The sequence below is a fragment of the Mixophyes fleayi genome, chromosome 1, assembly GCF_038048845.1.
Source record: "Mixophyes fleayi isolate aMixFle1 chromosome 1, aMixFle1.hap1, whole genome shotgun sequence".
NCBI classification, from domain to species: Eukaryota; Metazoa; Chordata; class Amphibia; order Anura; family Limnodynastidae; genus Mixophyes; species Mixophyes fleayi.
The window spans coordinates 334,418,009-334,429,381 of NC_134402.1; the positions used below are offsets into that span (position 1 = coordinate 334,418,009).

At 41.2% G+C, this 11,373-nt stretch overlaps 1 long non-coding RNA gene across 1 annotated transcript in view; it reads left to right on the forward strand.

Annotated features, from left to right (window-relative positions):
* Positions 1-10,621, forward strand: part of LOC142108617 (uncharacterized) — a 104,801-nt gene extending 94,180 nt beyond the window's left edge. Inside the window, exon 4 of the long non-coding RNA XR_012680187.1 lies at positions 10,474-10,621. This is a non-coding gene — a long non-coding RNA (uncharacterized LOC142108617). The remainder of the gene's footprint in view (positions 1-10,473) is intronic.
* Positions 10,622-11,373: the final 752 nt, after the last annotated feature.

Sequence of the window (11,373 nt, forward strand, 5' to 3'; positions counted from 1 at the left end):
TGAGGTGAAAGATGTAGCGCAAGCGCTTCTGATTTGGAGTTGTTCACTTTATATCCAGAAAGAGAACCGAAATTTTGCAGCTCCGCAAATAAATTAGGAAGAGAGGTTTGAGGTGATGATAATGTGAGAAGAACATCATCTGCAAACAGCGATATCTTAAATTGTCTACTCTTGACCTGGATTCCCCTCACATCCGGGTTTAGTCGAATCCGAGCAGCAAGTGGTTCGATACATAGTGCATAGATAAGAGAGGAGAGAGGGCAACCTTGTCTCTTTCCATTCCCAATGCCAAACACGGAAGAGCTTAAACCATTCGTCGACACCGAGGAGGATGGGCTATGATATAAGGCTTGAATACCTTGAAGAAAATTGCTGAAGAATCCAAAGGATTGGAGGGTTTGAAACATAAATGGCAAGGAGAGCCTATCAAAGGCCTTCTCTGCGTCTAGCGCCAGAACCACAGAAGGAAGTTTAGTTTGGTTTATGTAGGAAATCAACTCTATGGTTCTCCTGGTGTTGTCTAGAGCTTGTCTGTTTGGGACAAATCCAACTTGATCTGAATATATAAGGCGCAACAGATGGTTGTTCAACCTATTTGCCAGAATTTTGGCAAATAGCTTAATATCCGTGTTTAGCAATGAGGTGGGCCGGTAGTTAGCACAAACCGTGGGGTCTTTATTAGGCTTGGGTATTACAATAATATTGGAACGTGTGGTGTCTCTGTGAAATTGCTCCCCCCGTAGGATTGAATTGAAAATAGTAAGTAGGTGCGGAGACAAAATATGTTTAAAGGTTTTATAGTAAGAGGTGGTGAAACTATCAGGGCCATGAGCTTTGGAGGTCTTTTGTGATTTAAGAGCTGCCTTAAGCTCCTCCCCATTGATGTCTTCGTTCAATTTGGAGGCTATATTCTTATCTAGCTTTGGGAGGTTACAAGTCTCTAGAAATTGTTGGATAATCTATGGCGAGGGGGGTGCCGGGGCGCCCTCTTTATTCAGATTATATAGAGATTTGTAATACCTATAGAAAGAGCGGTTGATAACTTTCGGGTCGTAACTCAACATACCCTTCTTGTCTCTTACTGCCATTATTGCCTGTGCTGCTCGTTTTGCCCTCAATTTGTTTGCTAACATAGGGTCAGACTTGTTACTTTTCTCATAAAATTTTTGATTGAGCCAGCGAAGGGCTCTCTCAGTCTTTTCTGCTAACAAAGATTGGATTTCACCTCTAATGGAAAGGATTTGCTTGTAAACTAGTTTTGAATGATTTTGTTTGTGAACACCCTCGAGCTGTTGCAACTGGGCAGTAAGAGAGTTTAGTTTCAAGGTTTGTTGTTTTTTATGAAAGGAGGCGAACTTAATAATGGCCCCTCTGATGACTGATTTATGCGCCTCCCAAATCGTGGGAAGAGGGGTGTCAGGCATTAGATTAATATCAAAGTATTCTTGGAGGCGATATTCCATTTGCTCTTTAAACACGGGCAACTTGAGCAGGGATTCGTTTAATCTCCAAAATGAGTTACTTTTAGATTTATCTAACAGATCAAACGAAGCCGTGATTATTAAATGATCCGACCATGGGTTGATGAATATGTCTGTATGAGTGAGAAGTTGTATATCTTTACTACAGCCCATGATCATATCAATTCTGTAGTAAGAATTGTGTGGATGTGAGTAGAAAGTATAGTCACGAGAGGAAGGGTTATGAGCTCTCCAGGAATCGAACAGACCAGCCCCAGCCATGTGTTTGATCAGCGCTTTTGTTTGGGTAGTAGGTGGAGGCACATGTCGCGTTCCTGATCTATCCAGATCCTCCGACAGTATAGTATTAAAGTCTCTGCCTATCAGGAGAAGACCTCTCTGTAATTTACTTAACTCAAAAAATAATTTGTTAAAAAAGCTAGATTGCCCTGTATTAGGAGCATATAAATTTGCTACAGTAATGGTTTGATATCCTACCTGACCCACCAATATGATGAAGCGGCCCTCATGATCTAGACTAGACGCTGTAAGCTGAAAGGGCACAGAATTCCTAATCATGATGGCAACTCCACACCTTTTGACTGGCAGGGAGGCATATGCCACAGTGGGAAATCTACGGGAGGACAAGGAAGGATGGTCGCCCTGTTTGAAATGAGTCTCCTGTAAAAATACAAAGTCAGCTTTCAAATCTTTTACAGTTCTATGTAGTAGTGATCTTTTTTGTGGTGTATTAAGTCCCTTAACATTAATAGAAGCAAAAGTCAAAGACATGATGCTCTACAAAAATACTGAGAGACGTACCAAGTTAATCAAAAAGAGCGAGAGAAAGTAAGTAAAGCTTGGGTAGTAGGAAAAGAAGGGGAAGAAGAGAAAAGGAAGGAAGGGGAAGGGAAAGACTAGAGGAAGCGTATTGGTGAAGGGATAAGGGTAGCTAGTGGTCAACCACTACGCTACGCCCACTGAGGTTGAGCCCATGGAAAAATGGGAATCCGAACCATCTCAAGTAGAACGGGTCGGATGGGCTCAGGAGTTGGGTTTCGAGTTACTAAAATTAGGGTATTCCGAACAGGGAGATTATGAGGACTAACCTGTCCACACACTCCTTTGACCCAATGTATATGGGGTGCGAGGCCGGGCTGAGGAACCTAGCCCAACCCACCTAGAAACACGCATTACAAACAGGAACATAAATCCTTATAAAGAGTCATAATAAAGCAATAATGTAACTGTGGGAACATTTTAAGCATTTTTAAAGACCTAAGTTAAAAAACAAATTCCAGGGGACCTCAAGTCTCCAACCGAGCTTCGGCACCAGGGTACCGACTGAAAACCGAACCGTAACGCCAACCAGGCCCCATCACTCACAATGTGTAGAACAGCAAGGAAGCCCAAGAGACATGGCCGTCCCTTGTCTATAGGGAGTTATCCTAGAGAACAATCTGAGAAACAAAAATGTAAACAGAACATGAACGTATTTAAACATGCAGAAGTTAGGATAACACGTAAATGTATGAGCAGCACATCAAATAACAAGTTTATATAACAAACTATCTAACATAAATTTAGTAGATCAGATTCTACTAAGCAGCTGCACATAGTTCCCTCCATTTGGAAGTAACAAGACTAATGGTACCTGTCCCGGATAACAAATTTCAGTTTATGATGCCGTCATATTTACCAGGAAACCATAGTAGCCCAGGCTCCATTCCAAAAAACTAACGGTTGGAATGAACATCTGTCAACAAAAGAATTGAAAAGCTTTTGTCCCTGACTAGATATCGGATCTGGAACCCGACGGCCCAAGTCGAGTTTACGTAGCAGGTCCTTGCCTTCGATCGGATCCTTTATGGTGATTTGTCGTCCACTTACTTCTACAATTAAATGGAAGGGAAAACCCCACTTATATTTATATCCATGCTCTCGTAAAGTTCTTGTGACGTCCTTTAAATCCCTACGTTTCAAGATTGTGGAAGGGGCCAGATCCTGGAAGATTTGAATCTTTGAATCTTCAAATAGAACGTAAGGAGAGTTCCTGCTAGCTATAGTTATGCGCTCTTTGGTTTTGAAGGACAGAAACTTAAGGACTACATCCCTGGGAGGTTCTGAATCTTTAGGCTTAGGGCGCAGGGCTCTATGTGCCCGTTCGATGCATATGGTTTGTTATGAGAGCTCTGGGACCAATTTTTGGAATAAACGGACCAGATAGGGTTCCAGCTGTTGGTGGTCCACTGATTCAGGGATATTTCGAATCCCAAGATTATTCCGGGCGTTCTCTATTTTCAAGATCTTCGGACTTCTCTTTATAGAACAATAGCTCCCTATTCAGATAGTCAATATCTTGCGTTGTTTCCTGCAACACTTTGGAGTTGGAATCCACTTTGTGTTCAATAGAGGCAGTACGCTTAGTCAACTGCGCAATTTCGCCACGAAGATCCGCCGACAGTTTTTGAAATTCAGTTGTGAAGGTGTTCTGGAGTGAAACCATCATGGCCTGAATGGTGGCTAGAGCGTCTGCAGAATCAGTCGGGTTTCCCTCCGGGGCTTGAGGGGACGGGGGGGACGAGGTGGCATGCACGGGGGAATCCTGTCTTTTCATGTGTTGGAGGATACCCGTCTGCATCCCCCTTTTCCCTCTGGAACTGTTTTTATGCACAATTAATAGCCGGACACCAGGAAGGATTTATAAATGAAAACAAGCGTGTCTCCGGGCGGGTCGGGCCAGATAGTGTTGTTTAGGCGATCATTCCGGGAAAGCAAATGCCCGCTCAGAAAAAGGAAAGTAAGAGATGTTGATTAAAGCTTGAGTGATTAAAAAGTCACTTTGTAGTGTTAAACTCCCTTCAATTGAGCTATCGCTGTGTGGCCACTAGATTGCAGTATAAGTAACAAGAGATCTGTGTTATACCATAGGTATATAACAATACTTTCAATTGCAGGATTTGATTTAGACAGTAGAGGGTGGTAAATCCTCACACTTCTTATGGGAGCACAGCTTAATTAAATTACTTGATGTTAACCTCTTGATGACTTGGTCTTGTTTGTATCTGTGTACTTCAGGTGGCTGTTATTACAGTTTCATTCATATTAGTATTGTACAATATGCCCTGGAGTGTTATATTTATAGGGAGTCACCACACACGCTTTCCCTGATCTGAGCACACCTCACTGTTGCAGGCACAAAGCATTAGTTCCCCTGTCTCCTCTTACCAAGGAATGTTGCAAGTCCCGAGTAGTGTGTTTTTATGGGGACATAGCTGAGCTTAAAGAGAATGAGACATACACTCACCGCAGGCTGTTTGCGGGGCTGCGCCGACCAGGAGAGCCCTCTTGTTGATGGCAGGTCTAATGTGGGGAGATCCGTCCTGAGCCGGCCGACCGGAAGTGCCGCTGGGAAACCGGAAGTAGCAGGGTCCCCCGAGAATGACTCAGCTTCAGCCCCTGGTCTATACCGGAAGTAGGCCCCCGGTCCCCGTATGGCTCCCTCTCCGGGTAAAGGCCGCCCTGCGATGCCACCCAGCTGCGCACCAGCTACCTCCTCTGCCTCTCCGATGCCCGCGACTCTTATCTGCAGGTGAATAGGTTGGGCCTGGGGTGCGCGACACCGCCAGACACCGCCAGTCGGGAGATGTTGTCCGCGGCTACTTCTATAGGGTCCGTTGGGCAGCGGGGTCCTGCCTAGACAGACTCCAATGGATTGTATGGAGGATTATTTATTTTAGCCTCCTGCGTCGGCTAAACTTGGTGTGGCGGGGCCAGACTGCTCCCGGGAGTCGGGGAAGCTTCTTTTATTGCCTCTGGGGCATTCAAGGTGGATTTCCAGGTCGCTTGTGCCAATTTAGAAGGGGTAGATTCTAATTTAAGCTCTAAATTTGTAGTTTGGGAGCAGGAGCCGAGGTAAAGCACAACCATTCGATATGGCCACCAAGCCACGCCCCCCTGTTATTATTTTTTGTAACTAAACCTTGGAAACATTTTTCAGATTAAATGAATTTAATCTAGCGTGTTTTCCGTGGTTCTTTGTGAACTAACAAAGCCCAGGGAGGTTCATGCTACATGTGTATGTGATTTAAGTGTGAAACATTAATAAGTGGTTCTGGTGAACGTAAGGACACCATAATAAATCCTTCATGGTGGCAGAAAAGGTGTACTCATAGCTAAGTGACTAAGTTGATGCCAGTCACGGCCAGCTATTCAGATTGCTGTATCTGGGACAGGCTGGGCATTCGGGACAGTCTGTAATCACATAAGCCACACAGAGTTCATCTATCACAGTAATAACTGTTGGCAATTTTGCAGAATTATTTCAGTCTTTTTAGCAGTTCACATTCTAAATAGTTGTTAGGTTTTCATCTGCTTTGCATTCTGCTTGTTACTCAGACCTGCTATGCAGTTCAGATGTGTCTCCCTCTGTGTGTGATGATTGGAAGGCTGCACTTTATAAATTTTGCCTGTCCTGCACTTATTGCCAGTGATAGCATTACACACTAGCTTCCTGGTACCTGTGTCTGTGTCCTGTGTGCTTCTGACCTGCTTCTGACCTTGCATCAAGCAGTTCCTTCCTCTGCCTACAACAGTTTGCTGGTTCCTGAAACATGATATAGAGCCCTTATAGGATAATTTATTTCTAATTGGAATTTTTCCACATAAAACTATAGGATAACAGAATGAAATTTGGCAAGGGAGCAGCTTTATACTTGACTGCGTTATTTTGTTTCCCTAAAGTTTCTACATTTTGACATTTTTAAGTGTAAGACTTTAATATAGCAATCTGTGGGAGGTAGTACTCACCTATGTAAATTGACAGTGAGGGTAGCATGAGATAGTTTTGTCAATTGTGCTATGTTCTAAAATGTGATGGCATCTCATTCTGGTTAAAAGGTGATGTTATTTCATTTTAATTCAGAGTACAGGGACCTGGTAGCTATAGATACAATTGTGTGTTATTAATCCAGCATTTTCTGAGGGATTCCTGGGATCAAATATAGTATGTCACCCTCTTGTATTGTGTGTGTGGGGGGGAATATTTTAGCAAAACTCTGCCAAAATCTCTGACCTCTCCAATACTAAATAATTCCCTGGTCTGGATTGCCCAGATTTCCCAGGATGTTAAGTGTCTGTATTAAATGTTAGAGTTAATAATTGAATGTTGGGACTGGTATGGAAAAAGAGGTCATATATTAAATTGGTATCTTAATAATTTGATTCTCGGTAAATATATCAAGCTGAGAGTTTTCCGGCGAGTTTGAAAAACCAATCAGATTCTAGCTACCATTTATTTAGTACATTCTACAAAATGATAGCTAGATATCTGATTGGTTGCTATAGGCAACATCTCCCCTTTTCAAACCTCCCAGAAAACTTTCAGCTTGATTCATTTGCCCCTAGGTCTGGTCTGGGAGAGGGTAATCACTCCTCTTCTAAAAGCAATTGTCATGGTTGGCTTACAGGAAATTGATCCCTAGGCTCTGCTGAACATAGCTCAGCCCACACACAGGCGCGGAGTCTAACAGACAGTTTTAACCAGGAACCCCCGCAAGGAGGTATGGTCTTGGCTACACCAAGTCTGCAGGTCACGGTCCCATGAGTGAGTGTACAGCAGAACGATGTGGGGGAGCCAGGTGAAGTGGATGGAGACGATGGAGTCCACAGATGAGTGGAAAAAATACAGGCACAACAATATTATAGGCTGATGGTCAGCAGCCAATGAGTCACTAGGAGAATAGGTGCTCTGTGGTATACAATGAGAGGACAGAGGCTGTCACTATGAAGTACTCTGGAGATGGTAATGGAAGTACTGGAGCAGCAATAGTTCAACACAGCCAGAGGCTGAAGGCTGACTGAAGTGGTGGAGGTAACTCGTAGTAACAGCTGATGAGTCCCAGATGAAATAGCAGCTCTCAACGGTAGTGATGAGAGAACTGGAGCTGTCACAATAGAGTACACTGGAGATGGTAATAGAGGTAATGGAACAGCGATAGTTCAACACAGCTGCAGGCTGAGAGCAAACTGGAGTTGTGGAGGTAACTTGTAGTAACAGCTGATGAGTCACAGAAAGAGTAGCGGCTCTGAGCGGTAGCGATGAGAAAACTGAAACTGTCACGATGAAGTACACTGGAGATGGTAATGGAGGTACTGGAGCAGCGATAGATCAACACGGCCAGAGACTGAGAGCAGACTGGAGTAACGGAGGTAACCCGTGGTAACAGGTGATGAGTCACAGATGTAGTAGTGGCTCTGAGTGGTAGCGATGAGAGAACCGCAGCTGTCACAATGTAGTACACTGGAGATGGTAAGAGAGGTACTGGACCAGCGATAGTTCAGCACAGACCACGAACTGAGAGCAGACTGGTACACAGGCAAACCACAAAGAGAACAGGAACCAGAACCACAGGCTGCAGGAAGTGAGCTTGGAAAACAGGCATCAGACAGCTGTATCCAGGAGGTTTAAATAGTGCTCCAGAAATACTTAGCCAATGAAAAAGAGGGAGGAGGTCCTGAAGTGCAATAGGCTTGCACCTGCACAGATCTGAATATAGCTGAAATGAATGAACTGGAGAATGTCTGATGCTGGGACATGGCAGTCTCCAGATGAATAGACTGCAGGTAACGAGACAGGTACTATCTGTGGGACTGGAGCGTTACAGCACTAGACTAAAGCATTGAAAATCATAGAAGATCTTCATAGCCAAATAGTCATCCTGGATTAGATTTTGGCTAGCATCATTAATAGAAAGTTACAGTTGTGCATAAAACATCTGCTGATTGCCTAGGATTTAGAGACCTGGACTATGGTGTGTCTCCTAATCAAAATTCTGCTCATTGCCTTGAATAGACAAATGCAGACCCCTTTACAAATTGCACCTACCACCAGTACTGGATAGTCCAGGTGTTCTTTCTAGCCACCATGGGATCTATAGAGGCTAGGGAAGAAAAAAGGGCTTCTTCTTTCAGTATCATTATGGTATACACTAAGAGATCCATTTACCAATTAATTTGAATAAAGATATTCCACTTTAGAACCACTTCTTATATTAGATGAAACTTTACCATTTATTTCTTAAAATACTGCTTGATGTGGTCTCAAAGTATAATTCAATAAATGGGCAAGTTATAAAGTGGTAGGAAGCTGCACATGATCTGACATTATTACATAAGCACAGTGGACCTCTTCATATTTTTCTGCATCCTTGAAAATTCTAATTTGCAGAGATGTTCTCAAAGCCCAGAAAGTATGTTTGCACCTTCAAATACAGATGAGTGGGCACACCAGAGTAGAACAGTGTATTCAGAGTGCTTCACAAATTAGATCAAATGTCTATTGCTAGTCTCAATATTAGTTTCCTTTAGACCTTTCTAGCAAATACTTGGCAATCAAGAAGTACATGAAAGCTTGCCCCTAAAAGCTGCAATTAACAGAAGGCTCCCCATCATCAAGAGTCCAAAATACTCTGACCTTGAGTTTTTTCCATGTCTTATTAATTGTTGGCATACTATATACTTTGAGCTTTATTAGTCATGTTTTTATATTCTAAGCTGATATTTTTTCCAATAGATAAAACAGCTAAAATCAATAGTAAAAAAAAAAAATTACAGAAAAAATACACATACAGTACATTCTAAATTCCTATTTGTATTTCAATCATTTGAAAATTACCAATATCAATGTATAGTCGTGAGTAATAAAATAAAATTCTAAACTTTTATCAAAGTAGAATGTTTATCACTAACACTCACCCGCCTGCCTTTCTATTCCATAGCACTTTGTCATTTTTTTACTTTACATGGTCTGGCTAACAGCCAAAATATTTTGCTTTTCACAGAGCACATTGTGTAAATTAACAACTGTTCCAGAAGATCCAGCTTCTCTTGATGGATGCTTTCCAGATTTTTGTGACATTCTTACATTTGTAGTGTTTTTGAAAACAAAAGTAACTTTTCTAGAGAATCTATGAAATGTTCTTTTTATCCTGCCTTACATGTAGAAGGTGACATTGATTTTGCCCAAGTACTGTAGTTCAATTTAAGAAATAACCTTTTATTGAGTAATTTTGCTATTGTATACACTTTTTTATAACTACAGGTACATTAATAAATTGGCCTTCAATATTCTGAGTATGCAATATCTGTGTAATTTATTGATTTTTGTTATACTCTAGTATAGTTATTCAAGCATAGGGTGATAAAAATCCTTTTAAAACAACAGTCCTGCAACTGGGATTATCAATTAATCCACTGTGTTAACACTGTATCTGAATTTAAACTGATTGGCATTTTTACCTGTATTCCTCCTGATCTGTGTCTCTATTTAATGGCGCCATCTCAGATGCATTAGCATAGCCAATGAATCTTCACTTATCTGTTATACGTTATAACCTTATAATGAAGTGTTGGCCTGCTTTACATAGGTAGAGCATGCACATACACTACTCTTCCTAATCTGTAGCTGGGCAAGGTTATTGTATTTTATTAGACATTAAATCAAATTTACAGGTGTTTATTATCTCCTCAAATCCCTAATTTTTGCCCTAATTATCCCTTGCTCAGTCTGGTCATTAAGGTATACATGGATAGTTGGAACTATGTGGGGTGGAAACTGGAAATCAAAGATTTTCAGATTAGCATACAAAAGCCAAAATAACCAGTTATTCATGCACAGTGCTTTGCACTAAGTGAACTCTTGGGGCTGGAGTCATTAAGGAGAGCAAAGCAAAAAAAAAGAGTAACTTTGCACTTTGCCTAAACCATGTTGCATTGCAGGGGGGGTAAATTTAAAATGTGTTGACAGATTTATAGTTGGGGTGGGGCGTGTCTTAGATCAACTTTAAATTTCAGTGTAAAAATAAATTAGCAAATGTTTTTGTGCTGCAAGACAAAAAACAGTATTTTCTTTATGTATAAAATAATACATTAATTTGCATCACTTGAATTGTAACATGGTTTGTTCACGATCAAATTTACTCCATTTTTTGCCTTGCTCTCCTTAATGACTCAGACCCTTGATCTTTTTTGGCAAGCACAACACCTGGGATAGAAGGACAGAGGCACTGGTACGCACCTAAGCAGGAGAAAAGTGCATCAGACTGGCAACAGAACTGCCTTAAGTGATTGCTTCAACAGATTTCAACTTAGATTTTAACATTTTCCTGGCAAGTACACTTTTGGCTTCTTTATAATTATAACATATTATATTCATATTTTATTAAATGCGTCCTCATGTCGGACGCTATAGAAAGGACATATATGCATGCAAGTGCCTAAGCAGGACAGCATTGACAAGAAGGTTAGCATGCATGTTATTGGCTCTTACACAGTAAAGAGAGAGGAAGAGAACCAGTTAAAACTTAAGAAGAATTCATATTTGGATACAAATAGGAACATGAATGGGATTGGTTCTAGTGATTTGCACATCTAGATAGTTGAGGATTCAACTTTTTTGCAGGCTGAAGATACTGTAAATTTTTGATCCATGAACAGTAATAGAATGAAGTGTCCCTTAAATAATTTATCTACTTTCCTCAAAGGTGAATTTTACAGCCAAAAATTCTCTGTCTCTTATGAAATAATTACTTTCAGTAGCTGAAAAATAATCCACATAGATGATATTTGATAGATTTATTGTGCTATGTTAGAACTGCTCCATTTTCTTTTTCAATAATAGTTTTTATTAAAATTTTACAGTTTACATAGTATAAATACTAACAAACCAAATGTAGGGAGAGGAAGGGGGAGGGGGGGGGGGAGGGTATTAGGAAAGGAAAAGTACAAGTATATATAAAATAATCCAATAGTTACATCGTATACATTGATTGTCTAATCAGATTACAGATACTATCACTGCATTTACTCATGTGAAGGCATTACTGCGAAGAAGACACTAGTGTATTTACCGTGT